This window comes from Anguilla anguilla, chromosome 12 (assembly GCF_013347855.1).
Source record: "Anguilla anguilla isolate fAngAng1 chromosome 12, fAngAng1.pri, whole genome shotgun sequence".
Taxonomy (NCBI): Eukaryota; Metazoa; Chordata; class Actinopteri; order Anguilliformes; family Anguillidae; genus Anguilla; species Anguilla anguilla.
Window position 1 is genome coordinate 932,261 of NC_049212.1, and position 26,298 is coordinate 958,558.

At 44.7% G+C, this 26,298-nt stretch overlaps 1 pseudogene; it reads left to right on the plus strand.

Annotated features, from left to right (window-relative positions):
- Positions 1 to 1,984: 1,984 nt before the first annotated feature.
- Positions 1,985 to 21,918, plus strand: LOC118209900 (annotated as a pseudogene).
- The last annotated feature ends 4,380 nt before the right edge of the window (positions 21,919 to 26,298 follow it).

Here is a 26,298-nt window from a genome sequence, read left to right on the forward strand (position 1 = left end):
TTTTTTTATAATCTAAAAACATTCTGTGTCATTTTATAAAGCCAATTGCTAACGGCTAAGTGGTTAGCCACCCGAGATAACCTGTTGCACAATTATAACATCACACACACAGCTGTTTCGATACACGTGCGAAACCCATTTTCTTCCCGTTGTTTCCCGTTAGTGTAATAAATTATACATTTTTCTATTTTTTTTTTTTACAGTTATATATCGTTGTAAACATCTTAATATAACTAGGCCACTTGCACTTCACAAGCGTTGCCAAGGAACCGCAAGAGCTGTGACGTAAATAACATGCGCAGCAGTGTTAGCTTTTTGTTAGCAAAATAATTGTTTCGGTTGAAAAATGACATCGGAATGGAAAACATGACATGGTGGTTGAGGAAATGAGCAGACATATCACTGCCTCATCCCCAGCACCAAATGTATGATATAAAAAATAATATCATTATAGTCATAATGAATGTTATAGATGGTACTGTTGGGGAAGTGAGGATTAAGTCAAATGTGTTTTATTTCATAATCCAGCCATTTCAACAGCTAACGACATAATGTTAATGTTTGACACTCAGAATACCTAACACAAGTGCATAAACAGTTAAAACTCCTCACATATCCATCCATTCATCCATTCATCCATTCATCCATTCATCCATTCATCTATCCATCATCCATCATCTACACCCGCTTATGCCTGTTCAGGGTCATGTAAGGTGCGGGAGCAAGAGGCAGGAAAACACCCTGGACAGTTCACCAGTCCATCGCAGGCCCGCACACACTCACACCTAGGACCAATTTAGACTCTCTAATTAACCCAACCTGCATGTCTTTGGACTGTGGGAGGAAGCCGGAGTAGGCTACCCGGATAAAACCGTGCACACGAGGTTGCTGTGAGGCACTTATCCAACATGTAAAATAAATGTCTGATTTAATCTGTTAATTATTATTGAAGAAAAAGACAAATATAAATAAAAATAATGAATGTTACCGATGCAGAGAAGTTACAGTCACAAATGAAATGAATGAAAGAAGATGCAAAACCACAGCTTGCCTCTTCCAATGGTAATCCCAAAATTAACTCTGGCCTCCCAAAAGGCCAAAGTTAAGGCACCAGTATACTCAGTATACTGTACTGATGTGCTCACAGGTATGATACATTGGAGTCTATAGTGAATTGCATTTATGCAGCTTCCTCCATTGCTGCTCAACATTGGACAATCAGCTCACTTCTGCTTCTCTCGAATTCTGGCCTCAGGTAATCTCATTCAGAGTACATTCTGATCATTGAGAGGGTTGTGAAAAGGGACTTATCCAAACTGGAACTGAACTGAAATGGAAAAACAAATAAACAACAGCACCAAAAAAAAAAAAAAAAAAGATTTTCACCACCCAAACTCCCGACAATATAACAATTAACTAAATCAATGTTTGCATTAAGCATTCTGTTCACCAAGAATAGCAGTGGGACAGCCTGGAGAAATGGGCCATCTTAACGCTCCAGCGGCTTTGCAGGCGCTGCGGGGCTGTGGATCTGCCTTCAGCACACAGAGTGTAGCTCCACTATGCTAATATTTACAGCACTGGATTCGCCACAACATCGAAGCTAATCTACACTAGTTAACCCGTACCCATACCCATAAGTACCCATGCAGAGCTATGTGGTTTAGCACTTCAAGCATCTCTTAACCCCTGTCCCACTTTAATCTCCCCACTTTGGCCATCAATTATAACTATAACCTAAGTGCAACTGTCCTCCAAACCCCCGTGACCCCACCCCCACCCCCACCCCAACCCTCGCCCCTACCCCTCCCCCACCCCTCCCCCTGTGGTTTACTGAATTATCCATTTAAAGTTAAGCTCTTTTTTCTTCAGTTTAAGGAGTGTTTCCCATTGGACAATGATCACAGCTGATCCAGTGTGTTGGTCTGCATGGAGTTTCAGACCATAAAACCAAAACAAAATGGGAAGGCAACGTGCTCCAGGCATGCTGCACACCTACAGAAGGTCTGCCACCTGGCTGCTGGTCCTCTTCCTGTCTGTGGTCATGACAACCATTTGCATGGTTTGGGAGTTCGGTAAGTCAAAGAAAATTATTTACAGAAGGGGAGGGACAGGATTTTTCACCTTAAATTAATAATGTGCCTTACTGATACAACCTAGGCAAATGTTCAACATTTTACTAAAGCAATAAAACCCAATGAAAAATGTCATAAAACGATAAAACAATGTAATACAAGGAAATTTAATCATGATATGATAGAGATGTGTCAATGAAGGGAAGTATTTCTTATGAGAAATGTCCTGTTAGGGAACCAAGATTTGATCATGTTCCTAGTTGCTTGTTTCTGTTATGTATTTTCCATCATACCTCATTGTAATGCATTAATCAATGGGGAGAAAAAATGTATCTTTTATATCCTTAATTATATATTTATTTTTTAAATTGAATTTCATGATTTCTCTGTTTGTAGGAGATGTAAAATTGACCAAGCGAGAGATGGAATGTGAGTATGTGATCTCCACTTCATTTGTTATAGCTGGTTTTATATTCATATGGTTATTTTATTAATACAGCTCTACTTTCTGCTTTAGACATGTGTCATTCATTAAAGTTATACAGACAATGATAGAGTATATGGGTGTACACATTTTTACAGGCTATTAACGGAATGAACTTAGAAATAGCTTCCTTCAGGTCTCCCAGGCATTGCGTCTTTGATCCAGCGATATGCCCCATTACATGGTAATGCAGTCCAGAGAGCAGCAGAGCTGTCTACAGCCCGCAGTCCTGCAGCACAGCGCATAGTCAGAGCAGCCCGCAGTCCTGCAGCACAGCGCATAGTCAGAGCAGCCCGCAGTCCTGCAGCACAGCGCATAGTCAGAGCAGCCCGCAGAGGGAGGTTCGGTCCCCAGGGTGTATATCCCAGCTGAGTATGCACTCATGACTCTGTGCAGCTCTGCAGGGGGGCAGCCCAGTGAGAGGAGGAGGGCTGATCAGTGAGAGGAGGAGGAGGAGGAGGGCTACTCAGTGAGAGGAGGAGGAGGAGGAGGGTGGCCCAGTGAGAGGAGGAGGAGGAGGAGGGCTGCTCAGTGAGAGGAGGAGGAGGGCGGCCCAGTGAGAGGAGGAGGAGGAGGAGGGCTGCTCAGTGAGAGGAGGAGGAGGAGGAGGGCGGCCCAGTGAGAGGAGGAGGAGGAGGAGGGCTGCTCAGTGAGAGGAGGAGGAGGAGGAGGGCGGCCCAGTGAGAGGAGGAGGAGGAGGAGGGCTGCTCAGTGAAAGGAGGAGGAGGGCTGCTCAGTGAAAGGGGGGCTGCTCAGTGAAAGGAGGGCTGCTCAGTGAAAGGAGGAGGGCTGCTCAGTGAAAGGAGGGCTACTCAGTGAAAGGAGGGCTGCTCAGTGAAAGGAGGAGGGCTGCTCAGTGAAAGGGGGGCTGCTCAGTGAAAGGAGGAAGAGGGCTGCTCAGTGAAAGGAGGAGGAGGAGGAGGGCTGCTCAGTGAGAGGAGGAGGACTGCTGGCTGGATGCAATCTCAGAAGCAAGGGCTCTCCCAGACTGACGAAAGACCGTACACTGATGAGACACGTCTGCACATTTCAGACCGATTGGACAGAAACAGAATGAAAAGCAGTTAGAAATATGAGAATTGGAAAGTTCTTTGATAATAACTCTTGAATTCCTGTGATAGGTTTTCTACAGGTATTCTTTAGTCTCCACCCAGCAGAAACAGACCTCAATTGCTTGAAAAGCAGGAATGCAAAGCTACAATCCAGGAGGGTAGAGATATGCTGTAGCTAATTAACCAATGATAGCTCTTCTGTCCCTCATCTAGCTTCCTCTACATCATCTACAGCGAATGCTTCAACTTCAGTGACGACTCAGTCCAAAGGTTAGAAAGCATCTCTGTTAGATTTCTGTTTTTCTAAAACAATTTTCAGGATGGATTGTTAGTCTTGTTAGTACGGTATGTCCACATCAGTTTTTTGGTCTTAGTTCCAAAAAATGAACACCACTCATTTCAAAAATATTTTTTAATTCTGTACTGTTAGTGCTATTTCGACAGGTTGTGATGTGCAGTAGGTACCTGTGTGGCCTGTTATGTGCAGTACGCAGTGGGTACCTGTGTGGCCTGTGGTGTGCTGTAGGTACCTGTGTGGCCTGTGGTGTGCTGTAGGTACCTGTGTGGCCTGTGATGTGCAGTAGGTACCTGTGTAGTCTGTGGTGTGCAGTAGGTACCTGTGTAGCCTGTGGTGTGCAGTAGGTACCTGTGTGGCCTGTGATGTGCAGTAGGTACCTGTGTGGCCTGTGATGTGCAGTAGGTACTTGTGTAGCCTGTGGTGTGCAATAGGTACCTGTGTGGCCTGTGATGTGCAGTAGGTACCTGTGTAGTCTGTGGTGTGCAGTAGGTACCTGTGTGGCCTGTGATGTGCAGTAGGTACCTGTGTAGTCTGTGGTGTGCAGTAGGTACCTGTGTGGCCTGTGATATGCAGTAGGTACCTGTGTGGCCTGTGATGTGCAGTACGCAGTAGGTACCTGTGTAGCCTGTGGTGTGCAGTAGGTACCTGTGTAGCCTGTGATGTGCAGTAGGTACCTGTGTAGCCTGTAATGTGCAGTAGGTACCTGTGTGGCCTGTGGTGTGCAGTACGCAGTAGGTACCTGTGTGGCCTGTGATGTGCAGTAGGTACCTGTGTGGCCTGTGATGTGCAGTAGGTACCTGTGTAGCCTGTGATGTGCAGTAGGTACCTGTGTGGCCTGTGATGTGCAGTAGATACCTGTGTAGCCTGTGATGTGCAATAGGTACCTGTGTAGCCTGTGGTGTGCAGTAGGTACCTGTGTGGCCTGTGATGTGCAGTACGCAGTAGGTACCTGTGTGGCCTGTGATGTGCAGTAGGTACCTGTGTGGCCTGTGATGTGCAGTAGGTACCTGTGTGGCCTGTGTGGCCTGTGATGTGCAGTAGGTACCTGTGTAGCCTGTGATGTGCAGTATGCAGTAGGTACCTGTGTGGCCTGTGATGTGCAGTAGGTACCTGTGTAGCCTGTGATGTGCAGTATGCAGTAGGTACCTGTGTGGCCTGTGATGTGCAGTAGGTACCTGTGTGGCCTGTGGTGTGCAGTAGGTACCTGTGTAGCCTGTGATGTGCAGTAGGTACCTGTGTAGCCTGTGATGTGCAGTAGGTACCTGTGTAGCCTGTGATGTGCAGTAGGTACCTGTGTGGCCTGTGATGTGCAGTAGGTACCTGTGTAGCCTGTGATGTGCAGTATGCTGTAGGTACCTGTGTGGTCTGTGGTTTGCAGTAGGTACCAGTGTGGCCTGTGATGTGCAGTATGCTGTAGGTACCTGTGTGGTCTGTGGTTTGCAGTAGGTACCTGTGTGGCCTGTGATGTGCAGTACGCAGTAGGTACCTGTGTAGCCTGTGGTGTGCAGTAGGTACCTGTGTAGCCTGTGATGTGCAGTAGGTACCTGTGTAGCCTGTAATGTGCAGTAGGTACCTGTGTGGCCTGTGATGTGCAGTAGGTACCTGTGTGGCCTGTGATGTGCAGTAGGTACCTGTGTAGCCTGTGATGTGCAGTAGGTACCTGTGTAGCCTGTAATGTGCAGTAGGTACCTGTGTGGCCTGTGATGTGCAGTAGGTACCTGTGTGGCCTGTGATGTGCAGTAGGTACCTGTGTAGCCTGTGATGTGCAGTAGGTACCTGTGTGGCCTGTGGTGTGCAGTAGGTACCTGTGTGGCCTGTGGTATGCAGTAGGTACCTGTGTAGCCTGTGATGTGCAGTAGGTACCTGTGTGGCCTGTGATGTGCAGTATGCAGTAGGTACCTGTGTAGCCTGTGGTGTGCAGTAGGTACCTGTGTGGCCTGTGATGTGCAGTAGGTACCCGTGTGGTCTGTGATGTGCAGTATGCAGTAGGTACCTGTGTAGCCTGTGATGTGCAGTAGGTACCTGTGTAGCCTGTGATGTGCAGTAGGTACCTGTGTAGCCTGTGATGTGCAGTAGGTACCTGTGTAGCCTGTGATGTGCAGTAGGTACCTGTGTAGCCTGTGATGTGCAGTATGCAGTAGGTACCTGTGTGGCCTGTGATGTGCAGTAGGTACCTGTGTGGCCTGTGATGTGCAGTATGCAGTAGGTACCTGTGTAGCCTGTGATGTGCAGTAGGTACCTGTGTAGCCTGTGATGTGCAGTAGGTACCTGTGTAGCCTGTGGTGTGCAGTAGGTACCTGTGTAGCCTGTGATGTGCAGTAGGTACCTGTGTAGCCTGTGATGTGCAGTAGGTACCTGTGTAGCCTGTGATGTGCAGTATGCAGTAGGTACCTGTGTGGCCTGTGATGTGCAGTAGGTACCTGTGTGGCCTGTGGTGTGCAGTTGGTACCTGTGTAGCCTGTGATGTGCAGTAGGTACCTGTGTGGCCTGTGATGTGCAGTATGCAGTAGGTACCTGTGTGGCCTATGATGTGCAGTACGCAGTAGGTACCTGTGTAGCCTGTGATGTGCAGTAGGTACCTGTGTGGCCTGTGATGTGCAGTATGCAGTAGGTACCTGTGTGGCCTGTGGTGTGCAATATGCAGTAGGTACCTGTGTAGCCTGTGATGTGCAGTAGGTACCTGTGTAGTCTGTGGTGTGCAGTAGGTACCTGTGTAGCCTGTGATGTGCAGTAGGTACCTGTGTGGCCTGTGATGTGCAGTAGGTACCTGTGTAGCCTGTGATGTGCAGTATGCAGTAGGTACCTGTGTAGTCTGTGGTGTGCAGTAGGTACCTGTGTAGCCTGTCGTGTGCAGTAGGTACCTGTGTAGCCTGTGATGTGCAGTATGCAGTAGGTACCTGTGTAGTCTGTGGTGTGCAGTAGGTACCTGTGTAGCCTGTGGTGTGCAGTAGGTACCTGTGTAGCCTGTGATGTGCAGTATGCAGTAGGTACCTGTGTAGTCTGTGGTGTGCAGTAGGTACCTGTGTAGCCTGTGGTGTGCAGTAGGTACCTGTGTAGCCTGTAATGTGCAGTATGCAGTAGGTACCTGTGTGGCCTGTGATGTGCAGTATGCAGTAGGTACCTGTGTGGCCTGTGATGTGCAGTACACAGTAGGTACCTGTGTAGTCTGTGGTGTGCAGTAGGTACCTGTGTAGCCTGTGATGTGCAGTAGGTACCTGTGTGGCCTGTGGTGTGCAGTAGGTACCTGTGTAGCCTGTGATGTGCAGTAGGTACCTGTGTGGCCTGTGATGTGCAGTAGGTACCTGTGTGGCTGGGTGTGGGGTTATTCTGGCTGTGCCTCTATAGTGTGGTTGGTGGCTGGGTGTGGGTTTATTCTGGCTATGCCTCTGTAGTGTGGTTGGTGGCTGGGTGTGGGTTTATTCTGGCTGTGCCTCTGTAGTGCGGCTGGTGGGCGGATGGACCCGGTGCGAGGGCCGGGTGGAGGTGCAGCACGGCGGGGTCTGGGGCACGGTCTGTGACGATGACTGGGACCTGCTGGACGCCAGCGTGGTGTGTCACCAGCTTGACTGCGGTCCGGTCCTGGACCCGGCCAGCAGCTCCGCCTTCGGGAAGGGAGACGGGGCAATCCTATTGGATAACGTCGACTGCAAGGGCGGGGAACCGAGCCTGGATCAGTGTGGGAGTTTGGGCTGGGGGGTTCACAACTGCTACCACCAGGAAGACGTGGGAATCACTTGCAAAGGTCAGGCCTTCCACTTATGTGAAGCAAATCCTGGGCTCAGTGAGGTTAAGCAGACACAGCGAGGCACAGAGCAGTGGTTAAGCAACCACAGAATCCATCAGCAGCAAACTTAAGTGATGGACTGATTTTCATTCCAATCCCAGGTGGGGTTGCTGATGTGAATAAAGAAGTCTAGGAAGTGTGGTTTCAGGGATTGATTGTGCTCTGCTTGTGTGTAGTTTGTGACTTCTTCACTTTGATATCTACTGATCTCTTTTTTTTCTGGCCCAGCTTCTCAGCCACCTCTTTTCATTACTGTACAAGGTCATTAAGGATAGTTCTTGGAAAACCGATGACATTCTAATGTAAGGTGTCATGTAATTTCACAATGCAACGAAAGGCAGCACTCCATCAATATACATCTTCTATACATGCTGTGGCTTCAGTATTTTCTCAAAACAAAATAAAAATGTACTGAAAATGTACATTGACAGAGAGCCACCTTTCTTTGTATTTTGGGATTATATCTTGAGGTTAAGCACCAAGTTTAATTTTGGAAAGCTTGTTTCCTTTTCATTAACATAAATGTGTTTTTGTCATTTATTGTTACGCATAAGAAACTTTAAACTGTAACTTTATGAGCATGCTTGTCTGTGTGTGTGTGTGTGCAGATTTGTGTTTGTGTGTATGTTTGAGTGTGACTGTCTGTGTGTGTGTTTTTGTGCTTCTGTGTGCAAGTGTGTGTGTTTCTGTGAGTGTTGGAGCCAAATGAATATTTTTGAATGATATAACATATATGGTGTTGTAAGACGGCTTCCCCTAGTGCACATTTCTTTGAACTGCGGCAAACCCAAAATAAACAGCAGGAAGTTAGGCCTAGTAGAAGGAGTCCTAACAAGCCTGGGTAAATTTATAGTCTTTTGACCGCACACAGGTGGACATTGAGTGAGCCAGAAGTGTACATACAATTTTTTGTTGTTTTATTTGCTTTATTTCTCTCAAGTTGGACAGTGAATTTAATGTTTAAACTTAAAGGAAAATAAATCCACAATTCTGTTGCAATTTTACCCTGGATGTACGACTTTTTGATTGCGAAGCTTTAGTGTGCATCAAAAACCCTGCCTTGTTTGGACGGTGGCTATTTGTTTGGTTAAGAAGCCACTACAGTGAGTGTGTGTGTGTCTCGGTGTGTCTGTGTGTCTGTGCATGTCTGTGTGTGTTCAACATTTGGTTCAACATTTAAGGAAAGGAACGTATGGAAATGTAAGGAAAATGTGGTCATTGAAAAAGAATGGACAGAACAAATGGTATTTTTTTGTAATGAATCTTTCTGATGTCTTTGTGTGGACAGACAACTCCCTGCTATCTGCACAAGGGCATGAAAGCAGCACAACTCCATCTCCTGGCATATCAGAGCTCGGTAAGCCTCCATTATCATCTCCTGGCATATCAGAGCTCGGTAAGCCTCCATTATCATCTCCCGGCATACCAGAGCTCAGTAAATCTCCATTATCATCTCCTGGCATATCAGAGCTCAGTAAGCCTCCATTATCATCTCCTAGCATATCAGAGCTCGGTAAGCCTCCATTATTCATTCTTCTCATCCATGTCCTGATGGCCACTTAAGTAGGCGGTATACTTAGTAAGAAATAGAACTTTTTGAGCAAAAAGATGGAATGCGAACAACTTAAGAACAAAAACACACGGTGTTGTGTGTTCTCACGGTGCAGTGTGCGACGGCCTCCAGGGACAACTTTTGGAGAATGTCTTTCTTGTTCTCCGACCTCCCACTCTCAGCGTTTACTGTTTCTTATTGCTGTGGCTAAGCATAATTTTTCTATCTCAACATCCATGGCGTAGCTGCGAGACGGAGGTCTGGGTGAGATTCTAGCCCCAGTTAATAGCTGCCTCGTAAGTATTCTGCACCCCCCAGCAGCGTGGAGTGATATTAAATGGTGTTCTCAATGAGTATACTGACTAGGGTTGCAAAGGGTCGGAATATGTCCGGTAAATTTCCAGTAAATTTCCGTATATTTTGGAAGGAAAGTTAAGCTCGGGAATTTTGGGAATTTTGCACAATTTCAATATAAAAATCTTACCTTTTAATAGTGAACTTATTTGGGTGGGTGGGGGGCAGGATACACATAAAAAAGCAACACTAGGTCTTATGGCATGTTTTGGTTAAAGGTTTCCCATTTAATTGAATTGTAACCATGCACTGCATTCAGCAGCACACTCCGGTTCCGTCACATTTACTGTATAAGAGAGCATAAGCTTTCTAACGATGTATAACATGTCTAATGTCTAATTTTGCTTTTGGAATAGTGTTTCATTGTGTCAGCGTAATTGAAAGTTTTGTTATCATCGCATTCACTTACGCATTCACTCTGTGGTAGCAGTAAAATACGATGCACCTAACGAAACGTTAACGATTTTTCGTAATTTCTTGGAAAATACCATTATTATTGAGGACTTCTGGGCATAGCTAAGCCATACGTTTGCTGATAGACCTAGCCGACATCGTTTTCTGGTGTAAGATAGAAATATATCATTGATTTACTCTGTCTCTATCTATTGAAAGCAGATAAGATTTCATCATTGCTATGTAAGTATTACTGCTAAAAATATTTCGGTTATATACTTTATTTTTTAAATTGAGTGGCTTTACATAAGTTAGTGGTATTTTATAATGAGGATATTTCACACTGTAATGTAAGCGTTAATTAGTAGTGTAATAGTTTTTGTGACGCATCATGTCTTTCTATGATTTACCATGCAAAGCAGCTAACGTTAGCAATAAAATGCTACCACAATGCGGAACAATTAACAATCATAATCGCTATCTTACTTGTAAGCTATGACCTATAGTTTTATGGACTAAATAACTAATACAATTTATAAATCTATCAAGGAACCTCATCACTTGACACTTGGCTGCTCGATGCTGTCGTAGACGATGACATAATTTTTGGAACTTACAGGCCATCGTAGCTTCTCCTAAGTCATTGGAAAGGGAGGGGTGAGGGGGGGGGGTATTCAGTTGGTTGCAGTCTGCAACCTCACCACTAAATTCTACACACTGCACCTTTAAATAGGAATTCAGTAAAATTACAACCCTCTGCATGCACAGTACATTCTCCCATCACGTGTGCAGCCCACATTACTGCCAACACTACCGCACTGTCTGAGCCAAAGGACTACATGCTTTGAGGTAAGTTTCGATTATATTACTAGAGTGAGTATATTTTTTATTTTTTATGATATTTCAGTTAACCGGCAGATAGTAGTCTAATGCAAAGTACACAGTTTATACCTTGTTAACACTTTCTGCTAACTAGCTGTTACCATGTCATGTAGCTTGATTGAGCATGCTAATTGAGGAGTTTTAATGAATCTATTTCCATTCTTTATTGTAAAACATTTATTTTATTAATGAGTTGTTCACTTTAAACCCTAAGGCATATTCTGAATTGTTATTTCATTATGTTTTGTTTTCGTCATGTCAAAAGGGGTCATAAGAATATTTTTCGTTGACGAAATTAACACCGTCTGATAAGTAGGATATTTTTATCGCTGTGAAGCGGCATGGAGACGTCGTATAAATATTGGTAACTTTGGTCACGTAGTGTGCTGCCGACGTCATTTGGCACTACTCACGGTATACTGCTCGTCACTAGAACCACGGGGTCAACGGACCCCTTGCGCAGTAAAATGGGATGTATTTGGTAAATGGACTGCATTTATATAGCGCTTTTATCCAAAGCGCTTTACAACTGATGCCTCTCATTCGCCAGAGCAGTTAGGGGTTAGGTGTCTTGCTCAAGGACACTTCGACACGCCCAGGGCAGGGTTTGAACCGGCAACCCTCCGACTGCCAGACAATCGGTCTTACCTCCTGAGCTATGTCACTCCATATTTTGTTAATGTTTATTCCACACGTCTGTCATTCCTTGACTTTTTCTAAAAACTTGCACTTCAACTATCTATGTAAATAGAATTCTAAAACAACACTCGGAACACTGTTTTTGGGCTTTTTTTTTAGGTGTTAAGAGAATAGTCTTTTTTTTGGAGGGGGGTCATTGGGAATGTTTGCAATTATGTCTGCTTATGATATGGCAAAATGTTTGTTTATATCTGCATATGACATGGCAAATGCAGCCTGAGCAAATAAGGCTATATTTCCATTTTATTCCCGTTATTTCCCGTTAATTCCCATAAATTCCTGTTAATTCCCATAAATTCCCATTAATTCCCATGGAACGTTTCCATCCTTGAATATTCCCGGAATTTTGCAACCCTAATACCGACAACGGTGTTTATGGACATGTTTGCCGGTGGTTCTCAATCCTTAAGTTCTTTCTTTTTACTGAGTATACTGCCAGCTTTAGGCCCGCTGTGATACATCAATATCCATGATCCATATGCGGTGCTTCCTCTGCTAGCCAATACAGTTCAAAGGCTAGTCAGGGAAGATTGCTGGTATGAGTAGTGCTGGCTGCCTATTCTGGTCCATACCTTTTGCTTTCTCCAAATCCCTCAGGGACAATCCTGGACTCTCATGAGAAAAGAGTATTACTAAGGCTGCCTCTGGAAACAAAGATGATTTAATTTCAAATATGGATGAATAATTGAGTTCCTTCTTCACTGGCTTGTTCAAGGTTTTGTTGATCCTCACCCTTTAGAAAGAATACTCTTTGCATGTATTTTCTCTAAAAGGGTATGTATAAAGTCACTTGTAAAATAGTCAGTGCTGTTTGTCTTGACTGGAAAACAGTAACTTTTTAAAATTTTGGACGTGTCGCAAAAATATTTTTCATTTGTACCACAGCTAAAAATGCATGTGCCTAGATTGTAAAGTATGCATAAGATGTTTCACTATTCGCAAAGACACTATTGACACTATTTGCAAAGAGTAGGGGGTTCCCCGGTGTCCTGGCTAAAATCCCAGATCTGGCTCTCGCAAAAACTTGCCACCTAATCATCCCCTGATTTAATTGGCTAAATAATGTTCTCTCCCTCCAGTGGAGCTGCTCAGTGGCCAACAATAGAAGATTGTGGTTGTACTGGGCACTCCCAGGTGTGAATGTGTATGAGTGTGGAGCAGGGCGTTCTTGCAAAACAACTTCCGTGCTCAGTGAACCTGCCCTGGGTAAATAAAGGTTAAATAAAAATAAATTAGAAAAATGTAAATCTTATGGGGGAAAAAAACTTCCTAGTGTAAAACAAAACATATCACTCACTACACATCCCACTAGGGGGTTTTGCCCTTCGTTTGATGGTGATGAAGGATGAACCAACCATTTCGTGTACATAGAAGACAGGTACTTTACAGAGAAAGTAACAACGTTCCCAGGAATTGAGACCTGAGGCGAAAGCGTCAGCTGACCTTGCAATCCCTTCTATGAAACCCCAAATGGGGACAGGAAGCGAGACGCAATATCCGTCTCAAAGCTAGAGCTTCTGCCATTTCAGAAACGCTAGGCACGTTTTTTTTCATGTACTAATCCGTACAGTATTATCAATATGGCATCAATTTCAGGAATTATGATAATGATGCCATAATGTCTGTTCTGTAAAAAATGTATTGCATCTTTGGTAGAAAATTCATGAATGGGATGTTTCGTAAACACAGATGAACTGGCAAAATCACAAATGTTTTGAGTCAATGGGAACTGCTTTGGCATAAGCTGTCAGTGGAGTGACTTGAAATTTACAACAACATGTCAAGCTTGTATAAAAAATAATTATCTAATTAGCTTAAGAACATAAATAACAATTGTTCCCAGTTACCTGTGTTTTATTCAGCTGCCTGTTATGATCAACTTTGTGGAGTGTGATATTATTGAATTCATCATCTTTTTTACTTTTGATGATTGCTGCCACTTTTGCCACAGTATAAAATTGAAACCTTTCAGTTATAGCCGATGAAAGAAATTTAGAGTAATTATGTATAAATAAATATAGGGCACAGTGTGTACTTTCATATGATAAACAGCAGAGGGCAGTAGTGCAGTAATGCAGTCCCCTCCCTGTGTTCAGAGTGTGTAGTTGCGTGTGATAAACAGCAGAGGGCAGTAATGCAGCCCCCTCCATGTGTTCAGAGTGTGTAGTTGGGTGCAATAAGCAGCAGAGGGCGGTAATGCAGTCACCTCCCTGTGTTCAGAGTGTGTAGTTGCATGTGATAAACAGCAGAGGGCAGTAATGCAGTCACCTCCCTGTGTTCAGAGTGTGTAGTTGGGTGCAATAAGCAGCAGAGGGCGGTAATGCAGTCACCTCCCTGTGTTCAGAGTGTGTAGTTGCGTGTGATAAACAGCAGAGGGCGGTAATGCAGTCGCCTCCCTTTGTTCAGAGTGTGTAGTTGCATGTGATAAACAGCAGAGGGCGGTAATGCAGTTCATTCCATGTGCTCAGAGTGTGTAGTTGCTTGTGATAAACAGCAGAGGGCGGTAATGCAGTTCCTTCCCTGTGTTCAGAGTGTGTAGTTGTTTGTGATAAACAGCAGAGGGCGGTAATGCAGTCACCTCCCTGTGTTCAGAGTGTGTAGTTGCATGTGATAAACAGGAGAGGGCGGTAATGCAGTTCCCTCCCTGTGTTCAGAGTGTGTAGTTGCGTGTGATAAACAGCAGAGGGTGGTAATGCAGAGGGCGGTAAGGCAGTTCCCTCCCTGTGTTCAGTGTGTGTAGTTGCGTGTGATAAACAGCAGAGGGCGGTAATGCAGTTCCCTCCCTGTGTTCAGAGTGTGTAGTTGCATGTGATAAACAGCAGAGGGCGGTAATGCAGTTCCCTCCCTGTGTTCAGAGTGTGTAGTTGCGTGTGATAAACAGGAGAGGGCGGTAATGCAGTCCCCTCCCTGTGTTCAGAGTGTGTAGTTGCGTGTGATAAACAGCAGAGGGTGGTAATGCAGTTCCTTCCCTGTGCTCAGAGTGTGTAGTTGCATGTGATAAACAGCAGAGGGTGGTAATGCAGTTCCCTCCCTGTGTTCAGAGTGTGTAGTTGCGTGTGATAAACAGGAGAGGGCAGTAGTGCAGTCCCCTCCCTGTGTTCAGAGTGTGTAGTTGCGTGTGATAAACAGCAGAGGGTGGTAATGCAGTTCCTTCCCTGTGCTCAGAGTGTGTAGTTGCTTGTGATAAACAGCAGAGGGCGGTAATGCAGTCACCTCCCTGTGTTCAGAGTGTGTAGTTGCGTGTGATAAACAGCAGAGGGCGGTAATGCAGTCCCCTCCCTGTGTTCAGAGTGTGTAGTTGCGTGTGATAAACAGCAGAGGGCAGTAATGCAGTCACCTTCCTGTGTTGCAGCGCAGGGCTCTGTCAGACTCGTGGGGGGGCTGACCCCCTGTCAGGGTCGAGTGGAAGTCCACTCCCAGGGGAAATGGGGCACGGTGTGCGATGACGACTGGGGCCTGCCGGACGCGGACGTGGTGTGCCGGCAGGCGGGGTGCGGCCGTGGTGTCACCGCCACCGCCAGCGCTTACTTCGGCTCCGGCACCGGCCCCATCCTCCTCGACAACGTCAACTGCCATGGCGACGAGGAGCGGCTGGCGGCCTGCTACAGCCTGGGCTGGGGGGTTCATAACTGCGGCCACCATGAGGATGCCGGGGTCATCTGCACAGGTAGCTCCGCCCCCGGCCCGGGGCGCGACCACAACCTAAAAAATACCCAGGGCAAGAGACTGGGGCGGGGGTGGGAGGATAGGCCGGGGTTTGCTCTTTTTTTCCCTTTAATCTGTTAATTTCTGAGGGTGCATTTTAGGGTGTAAACGCTGTCCTTGTGCCCCTAGATTACGCTTACATTTGAGAAAATATTAAGAACCATTTGTTCCCCTACTAAATGAGTTGCAACTGATGTTCTCACTAAAGAATTGGACTTAAATATAGGCTTTGGAAATGGACATGGTCACACAATGTTTTAATTCAGTCTCAGTTGTCTCAGCATTATCATATCTCATTGGATGGGTGACATTCACTCTGCCTCACTGTGGTAAACTCTATGGTACCTCCAGGTTCAGCAGCAACAATTAAGGTTCCTTTGGAAACGGAAATGGGAGGAAATGGCAAGTTCTTCCAGACAGAAAGCACAACTGGTATGTCTACATACAGAACCCTTTTTTCTCAGATTTCAAAATGTAATGATTTTTTAGCCTGTTATCCATGCTCTTAGTGACATTACAGTTTACAGGCAGTTCATAGACTCCAGCTGCCTGACCCAATATTTACCAACAGAGGGCATCATTCAGGCTGAATTACAATATGCGATTATGTGCTGAACAAATTAAGTAAAAATTATTTTGGTGCCTCCTAAACTGCTGCTTCTCTGTATGTACTTAGTTAATTAGTCATCCTCATATAAAAACAAGGTTTAAAAAGGACAAAGTCAGAGCTACAGTATGTGCATTGTATAAATACTGATACAACTGTTGTATTAATTGTGGTAGGTGGCATACATTTTGAATTAAAGAGAACCAAAGATATGAAGAGCTAAATATTATTAGGGCAGGTTCCTGATTTTGGAAGGAGATATCAAAATTTATCAGTCTAAAAGCCTGATGTATAAATATTCAGAATTACCCTTCACAAAATACTGAAGTATAGCAGGTGTTAAATTATTGTTCATAAAAAGGGTTGTTTACAATATGTGATGGAACAGGGACTCTGTAATGGATCCACATTAGAGAGTCTCACCCCCCCCCTCCCCAACCCGCTGTGTTTCAGTGACTCTGTAAAGGATCCACATTAGAGAGCCTCACCCCCCCCCCCAACCCGCTGTGTTTCAGTGACTCTGTAAAGGATCCACATTAGAGAGCCTCACCCCCCCCTCCCCCCAACCCGCTGTGTTTCAGTGACTCTGTGAAGGATCCACATTAGAGAACCTCACCCCCCCCCCCCAACCCGCTGTGTTTCAGTGACTCTGTGAAGGATCCACATTAGAGAGCCTCATCCCCCCCCCAACCCGCTGTGTTTCAGTGACTCTGTAAAGGATCCACATTAGAGAGCCTCATCCCCCCCCCAACCCGCTGTGTTTCAGTGACTCTGTGAGAGCCTCATCCCCCCCCCCAACCCACTGTGTTTCAGTGACTCTGTGAGAGCCTCATCCCCCCCCCCAACCCACTGTGTTTCAGTGACTCTGTAAAGGATCCACATTAGAGAGCCTCACCCCCCCCCCCCCCCCAACCCGCTGTGTTTCAGTGACTCTGTAAAGGATCCACATTAGAGAGCCTCACCCCCCCCCCCCCAACCCGCTGTGTTTCAGTGACTCTGTAAAGGATCCACATTAGAGAACCTCACCCCCCCTCCCCAACCTGCTGTGTTTCAGTGACTGTGTAAAGGATCCACATTAGAGAACCTCACCCCCCCTCCCCAACCTGCTGTGTTTCAGTGACTGTAAAAGGATCCACATTAGAGAACCTCACCCCCCCTCCCCAACCTGCTGTGTTTCAGTGACTCTGTAAAGGATCCACATTAGTGAGCCCCCCCCCCCACCCTCTGTGTTTCAGTAACAGATATCACAGCTGTAGCCAGTGAAACCACAGGAGAACCCGCCAGCCAGCTGCCACCAGCAGGTAATGAAACACAATGTCCTTCAAAAGAAAAATATCAGAACCAGCATTATTACATTTCTAGGACATCTGATATGGTAACTGTCATCATGATCAACCAAAGCAGATTTTCTATGAATTTGACTAATCTTTCTCTGAAGTGTGCTGCACTATATTTTCAATACAGTAACTGTCCATGAAGTTAGATGGGTAGCGTCTGTATTGCATGAAAGGCAGGGGACTTGAATGCTGTGCTTGAGTCTCACATGCTCAACGTTTACTGTTGTTTTCTAAATGTAATTAATTAGGATGTTTTATCCATGGCTGTCTCATTTCTTGTACTGGTAGGGACACAGCATCTGCATAATGTTGTTTGGGTTGGGAGTGGCAGTGAGATGCTAGATTTCAGATTGTGATCTGAAAAACATCCTAAATGACATACACAGATAATACATGTCCAGCACATAATGCAAACCAAACTTCTGTATGCTGAAATTGTGTTAGCTTTTCCTTCCTATGTTACCATTCGTCCGATGACTTCTCGGTTATTGTAAGATCTGAGTTCAAGACCATTTTGGTTTTTAGAAGATGATGAATTAAAGGTGTACTAGCAGGATTTTGCGGCCCTTAGACTCTATTAGTAATCAAATAAGTCTCCTCAACGCCCCCCCACCTCAGCTGAGGACGCCCTTGAGCACTATACGCAGCATGTCAACCGAAGAGATGAGATGGTCAGAGATACTGAAAATAGCATTTTTAGCAACATGAATGATTACATATAAATGGCAACAGAAATTCATTCATTCATTCAATTCAGTGTTATGATGTTCTTTACACTGAGTGTACCCCTTAGCATGTGTGAACATTGTACGGTAGTTACCCCGTACTGCTGTTGCAGCTAATATGTGTTTTTCTTTGTTTGGAATTTGGTTATTGTAATTTTCTATAATTCAATGGAAGTATAACAGCTTATCAATAGAATGCTTACTAAGCCATTGATTAGAAACTTTGTTAGCTTTCTAAGTGAAGTTGGCTACTGTAGCTAGATAACATGCATTCTATAGTGAATTCAGGTCCCCTGATTGAAATAAATGCAGGTGAATTACCGAGTTAGATAAATTGCAACTATAAGCAGTAACCCAGTTCCCAAGGGGGGAGGACATCTTGATGGGAGAACAGAATTTGATACAAAATCTGCTCAACCTTGGGCATCTAGCTGCCTAATATAACTATTTAAATAGCTAGGCAACTAATAAGACACAGGTGAGCACAATACACAATCACACCAGACAGGGAAGGGATAACGAGACGCAAACAGAAACAATGATAGAATAATGGAAAACAATAATACTGATAAAATAAAACTGAACTGAAAGGAAAAACAGAAACAAAAAAGGCAGAATCCTGGACCCTGGACATTCTGGACCCATAGCTATTTTAGACCACTGTACTGACAGAAAGCTTGTAATTCCCACTTGAAAATGATGCAATAGTGAGTTTCTTGAGTAAAAACAGTTGATTTTCAGTGAAATATGTGAATTTGTTGTGATTTATAGCAATGCATAATTTTGGCATTTTGGGAAGATTTGGAGACGCTGGGTACACTGCTTAGTTTTTGCTTCATAGATCTTTAGTAGTTCTACATATCCACCCTTGGATTTTATTAACTTGTGGTCAAGAAGCTTTTGATCCAGGGCATGTATACTTTAACCTGCTGTATATATGCAATCTCCCAGTATTTCATTGCGAACTAAAAAGAACAAATTCATTTTAGATTTTTTGCCTAGACAATTGCATTTGTGGCACTTTATTTATTCCAAAATTATGAATATAAAGTAATTTAAGCTAGTATTGTAAATGGTACAAATGTCTTGCGTCATTTAATCCATTTTTCAAGTCTCTGTGGTGTTCACATTTGGAGTTATAAAGCTTTAAATAGGGTACCCCCTAAATGGGCAAGGATTGGCCAGATTTGGCATGTGCACTAAGGGGTTAACATTAGTGACCACGTAGATGGCAAATATAAAAAAACGTGTTTTTTATATATGATCATCTGATATGTATGAAGATGTCCTCACATTAAAGTTGCCAGTCTGCACGTTGACCTCATTGTCATTGTATCCTTTCAATCTCAAAGTGCTAGAGTACAGATTATGGTGCTCACTGTATGATCATTTATAGAAAAATAGTTGGCCAATAATCCTATAAGGTTTTCATAATATAAAGTATCGAAAAAAAAGTATCGTGAAGGTATCGTATCGAATTAAAGGTATCAGTTTTGGTATTGGTATCAAAAATTTTCAAACGATACCCAACCCTAGTCTGGAGGCAGTGGTGGAGAGGAGGATGAGGGACAAAATGAAGATCATCCTGGACAACCCCTCCCGTCCCCTCTATGAGGAGCTGTGGCAGATGGGCAGCACCTTCAGCCACAGGCTCACCCCTCCCAGGTGCCAAACGGAGCGGTTCAGGCACTCCTTTGTGCCAACAGCCATCAGACTGTCCAACAGTGCCTGAGACCCCCCCCCCCTCAATACTTGTCACTTTACATCAAAATAGTTATTTATTTTCCTTTACGTTTCACTTGTTTATTATTATTACTATGTATACTTGGCTTTTTCTGCTTCTGTACACATGCTCTGCTGCTGTAACACCCAAATCCCCCCCCCCCCCCAGGGCTTAATAAAGTCTTATCTTATCTTATCTTATCTTACACATTCACACAGGCGCACACACTCTCACTCACACACACACGCACACACACGCACACACAGATATACGCACACACCAATGTGACAGACTCAAACACATATTCCAGAATGGGTGCTGCTGCTTGTCTGGGTCCCCTCACCTCAGCTGGTACGCAGGTATTGCCAGTTAGTACAGCCAATATAAACAAACACACAAAAAACCATCCACCATGGCTGGAGTTCAGATAACTGGCAACAGGTCAGAATCGCAAGAGAGACAAGAAAGCCTCTGTGTACAGGGAATCTCTATATACAGGAAAGCCTTTATATACAGGGAATCTCTATATACAGGAAAGCCTCTGTATACGGGAAAACCTCTATATACAGGAAATCTCTATATGCAGGAAAGCTTCTATATACAGGAAATCTCTATGTACAGGAAATTTGTATATACAGGAAAGCCTCTATATACAGGAAAGCCTCTATATACAGGAAAGCCTCTATATAGGATGTAGCCCAGATATAATTAATTCAGGTATCTTCAGTCCTGGCATGTTCAAGTAAGACTGACTCCTGGGGAAATGTGCAAGAAAAAACAAAGGAGTGCTAGAAGAACATAACACAATCAATAACCAGTTTAGACCTCAGGAATTAGGCGAGAAGAGTTTACCATGTGAGAAAGAAATCATTGCATTTGCTCTTTTTGCCCCGGGTAGGCGGAGCCATCCGGGTGGTGAATGGGAGCAGCGGCTGCCAGGGCCGTGTGGAGCTGTTCCACGCGGAGCAGTGGGGGACGGTGTGTGACGACGGCTGGGACCTGCCCGATGCGCAGGTGGCCTGTCGGCAGCTGGGGTGTGGGCCGGCCACGGGCGCCAAGGTCCTGGGCTATTTCGGCTATGGCTCGGGGCCCATCCTGCTGGACAACATGGACTGCAGGGGAAACGAGGAGCAGCTAATGGACTGCTTCCACCTGGGCTGGGGACAGCATAACTGTGGCCACCATGAAGATGCAGGCATCATCTGTTTGTGTAAGACGTCTTCCAACAGACAACTTCAGGGACAGAATGCTTATTTAAAACACAGTTTTTAATTGAACAGTCATTTGATATTGTTGCTTGTTTTCAGGCATAATAACATGAATCTGTGCCATCAATACATACAAAAAAAAAAAAAAAACCCAAAGATAATAAAATTTGCTTCTCTTTTTTCAGCATTGGAAAGCCCTGCAGGAGCTTCACATGAATTTGGCTCAACGGCAAGGGAGGTTACTACAGAATTACCAGCGGAGGGTGAGTTTTATTTATACTGGAGATTTTGTTTCCGGTGTAGAGTGTGCAGTCCCTAAAGCACTTGGGCTATTATTGCAGGGTCTAAGGATGGTAAATACGTGCAATGACCATTCTGCTGGTAGGACAGCTCTGTGCAATCCCATATAGACATTTGGCAATGGGATCTGAGGGTCTCTGGAAAGGCATATACCCCAGAGGCACAGTGATGCACCACGTACTCCAAATCATACAGTATCTGGATCATACCAGCGCCAACTGTAGTCACACAAGTCCTACAATCAACACATATTTAGCCACAGCATCAGGTGAGCAGTCTCCATGCTCTCTCTGTCCTTAATGGCCGCTCTGGTTGGTTGAGTGCCTTCAGTTCTCTGGCGCAGCAACTGCTGCAGCTCAGCTGTGTTGGGTAGAAAATGAGGGTGGTGCTGTGGGTAATGGAGGTCTTCCTTGGTTTCCCCAGGGCAGGTGAGGCTGGTGAATGGGACCCACTGGTGCGAAGGGCGTGTGGAGGTGTTCCTGGAGGGCCAGTGGGGGACGGTGTGTGATGACGCCTGGGACCTGCCCGACGCCCAGGTGGTCTGCAGACAGGTGGGCTGTGGGAAGGCTAAGGACGCCAAAGATGAGGCCTCTTTTGGAAGAGGTGGAGGCACAATCCTGCTGGACAACCTCAAATGTAGGGGCGAGGAGGCCTCCCTGCTGGAGTGCTCCCACGTACGCTGGGACGTGCACAACTGCGATCACTCAGAGGACGCGGGTGTGACCTGTATGCTGTGGTGACTCGACACAGCCAAACCTCCCAGCCTTCTCTCCTCCGAAGGGAACCCAGGGCCGTTACATCCTCCTACTGAGGGAACTCAAAAACTTCATACTCTCCTACTGAGGGAACCCAGGGTCGTCACACTGTCGTACTGAGGGAACCCAAGTCCTTCACACTCTCCTCCTGAGGAAACCCAAGTCCTTCACACTCTCCTACTGAGGGAACCCAGGCCTGTCACACTGTCGTACTGAGGGAACCCAGGCCTGTCACACTGTCGTACTGAGGGAACCCAGGTCCTTCACACTGTCCTACTGAGGGAACCCAGGTCCTTCACACTGTCCTACTGAGGGAACCCAAGTCCTTCACACTGTCCTACTGAGGGAACCCAAGACCTTCACACTGTCATACTGAGGGAACCCAGGTTCTTCACACTGTCGTACTGAGGGAACCCAGGTTCTTCACACTGTCTTACTGAGGGAACCCAAAACCTTTACACTCTCCTAAGGTGGGAACCCAGAACCTTCACACTATCCTACTAAGGGAACCCAGGACCTTCACACTCTCCTACTGAGGGAACCCAGGACCTTCACACTGTCCGACTGAGGGAGCCCAGGACCTTCACACTCTCCTACTGAGGGAACCCAGGACCTTCACACTCTCCTACTGAGGGAACCCAGGACCTTCACACTCTCCTACTGAGGGAACCCAGGACCTTCACACTCTCCTACTGAGGGAACCCAGGTCCTTCACACTGTCCTCCTGAGGGAACCCAGGACCTTCACACTCTCCTACTGAGGGGACCCAGGACCTTCACATGCTCTTACTGAGGGAACCCAAAACCTTCACACTTTCTAACTGAGGGAACCCAAAATCTTCACACTCTCTAACTGAGGGAACCCAGAATCTTCACACTGTCCTACTGAGGGAACCCAGGACCATCACACTGTCCTACTGAAGGAACCTAGGACCATCACACTATCCTACTGAGAAAACCCAGGACCTTCATACTGTCCTACTGAAGGAACCTAGGACCTTCATACGCACCTACTGAGGGAACCCAAAACCTTCACACTCTCTAACTGAGGGAACCCAGAACCTTCACACTGTCATACTGAGGGGACCCAGGAACTTCACAGCCTGTGTACAGTCCCACAGTCCTCCTGAGGGAACCAAGGACCTTCACACTCTCCTCCTGAGGGAACCCAGGACCTTCACACTGTCCTACTGAGGAAACCCAGAACCCTCACACTGTCCTACTGAAGGAACCCAGGACCATCACACTCTCCAACTGAGGGAACCGAGAACCTTCACACTCTCCAACTGAGGGAACCCAGGACCTTCACACTCTCCTACTGAGGGAACCCAGGACCTTCACAGCCTGTACATTTTGTTGATAGCACCTCACAAATTTTGCAATGAAAGCAAATGTGCTATTGTGATCAGCATTGTATGTACATTATTATAAGTAAATACACTGATCAGTCACAACATTAAAACCACCTGCCTAATATTGTGTAGGTCCCCCTTGTACCACCAAGACAGCTCTAACCAGTTGAGAGTTTTTTAAATAATGTGGAAATAATTCACCCTCTAACAATATCTTAGCTTTTTATAGCCCTGTAGCAACTAATAATGTAATAAACTACCAATAGTGTAATAACTCCCAATAATGTAATACATTTCAAATTTGTAATGTAATAAAAACCAATAATGAAATTAGTAGTAGTAGTAGTAGTAGTATACTTTATTGATCCCAGGGGGGAATTTGCACTGTTGCAGTATCAAAGACAAAAAAGTAACACAATCAGATATAAATATACAGTAGATACAAATATATACAGAAATCCAAATATACCAGAGGACACCTTCAGAGGTAGAGTCCATGCCTTGATGGGTCAGTGCTGTTTTGGCGGCACAAGGTAGACCTACACAATATTAGGCAGGTGGTTTTAATATTGCGACTGATCAGTATATACTTACATGTTGGATTGTATGTGAACAATTTTCATTTTTCGCAAAAGAAACTAAAGCTCGATACTCTTTTACTTTTTTCCTCTCAAGGTACTGAAATATTTACCACACACTCCACGCTTTAAAAATCTTTAAGGTGTACAGATGCTGGGACGTAAATAATGTATAGGGGGAAGATGTCCTCCCTCACCCTCTACAACACAAATGTGCACACAGAGCAAGCCTAGCTGAAGACAGAGCCTTTCAGGCCTGCATTCCGGAAGATGCCCAGCGTACAGATCCCATCTCCCATCCTCAGGCCCTTCACTCATTACAGACACTCGCCACTACTCTGATAAAAACAACAGTGTTCGCATGAGTTCAGCACTCTTTCTGTTCTCTGCTAATTCCTTTTTGCCATTATATAATTCATTTTCAGTAGCAGCATTTTAATATTTTATTCAGTACAGTCTTATTTTAATGAGGAAATCCAGAATAACACAAGCATGCTTTTCTACAGTACATAAAGTATATATTTTATATTGGGCAACTATACATGTTGATCTGGGAAACTGTATTTAGCTCAGATTGTATTCACAACACTAAATTTACATTTTTATTTTCCTATTTTATTTCCATTTTAGACTCACAGCAATGGTATTTCTGGCTGTATCAATCAAAAACACGGTTTAATCCCCTCTGCAGTTGTAACTCTTCTCTTTCAGGAATGTCATGTTTTTTAGCATCCAAATGTATGTTGAATTTGTATATTTCACAATCAGCTTCAATAATTCAGTTATGAATATTATTTGACAACATTGTACCTAACAATCTAAAATTACGCATTTTTGTCCATTATTTTAAAAAGGCTTTACAGTACTTGGCTTACATTCTGGCTAAAAATTTTATAATTCAGACATGAATCAAAGTATTCATAAATGAAATGTATTCAGTTACAAATATAATACTGTTACTGTAGGACAGTGATTTATCAGCATAATACAAATCATTTCAGTTTGATCTGATTCCTCAGTTTTACCTGAGCCCAATCACCATGGAAACTAAATGCAGGGTGCTCTCAGGCATAGTAGACAAAAAACACCTGGCTGCAGTGAGACTACACACTATATACAGTGACATCACAAGTCCCGGGAACCAAAACAACATAAGACGAAGAGTTCCATCTACTTCTTCTGCTTCATCATGTTTAATTATTATTATCACGTTTGCAGTATTTGAGGTATTTTTGTTGAAGAATAAATGAAAACTAATTTTGGAAGGTAAAAAATTACAATTCCAGCAAAAAGGGTTGGATTTTTTTTTTTATTGCAAATGCATTTTAACACGTTTTAGAATCTCCACTATGTCAGATCTAATTTATATGATTTATTTTGTAAAAATAAGTATGCTTAATGGTGTGACTTCCTGGAACCACCATTAGAATTAATTATTCAATTTCTGAAATGTAGAGAGACAATGTGTAGAATAAGAATATACTCAATCATTAGACCATTTAATAGGTACACCTATGAAGTAGGAGCAGGACCCCGTTTTGCCTACAGAACAGGCTGAAATCTTCATGGCATGGATTCAAAAAGGTTCTGGAAAAATTCCTAGGGCATTTTAGTCCATGCTGACTGCACAGCAACACAGTTCCAGCAGTTCTTCTGGCACACATTAGCAGGGTAGAGCCACACACAGAGTAGAGCCACACACATTAGCAGGGTAAAGCCACACACAGTGTAGAGCCACACACATTAGCAGGGTAGAGCCACACACAGTGTAGAGCCACACACATTAGCAGGGTAGAGCCACACACAGTGTAGAGCCACACACATTAGCAGGGTAGAGCCACACACAGTGTAGAGCCACACACATTAGCAGGGTAGAGCCACACACAGTGTAGAGCCACACACATTAGCAGGGTAGAGCCACACACAGTGTAGAGCCACACACATTACATTACATTACATTACATTACATTCATTTGGCAGACGCTTTTATCCAAAGCGACGTACAAGAAGTGCATTTTCATGATCGTAGACAACTGCTGAACACGGGTTCAGTAAGGTACAATTACTTATTTTGTACAGCTATTTCTAGCTGAGAACAATGAACACTATCCTGGTCTAACATCTGCAAAGCCAAACTAGGCAGAAGATTAAGCTAGAGTATTAGGACAAATACAATTTACCAAGAAGTGCAGGGATGGGGCAACATGTAACAAGTGACAAGGAAAAAGGGTTTTTTTTTTTTTTTTTTTTTTTTTTTAATATACACAGCATGGTGGTGGTTATTCTAGGTATAGTCTGAAGAGATGAGTCTTCAGGCCACGGCGGAAGATGGATAGTGAGGGGGAGGTTCGGAGAGGGACGGGGAGTTCGTTCCACCACTGGGGAGCTAGGGTGGAGAAGCTCTGTGTAGGCAAGGGTCAGGGCTTTGAATCGGAT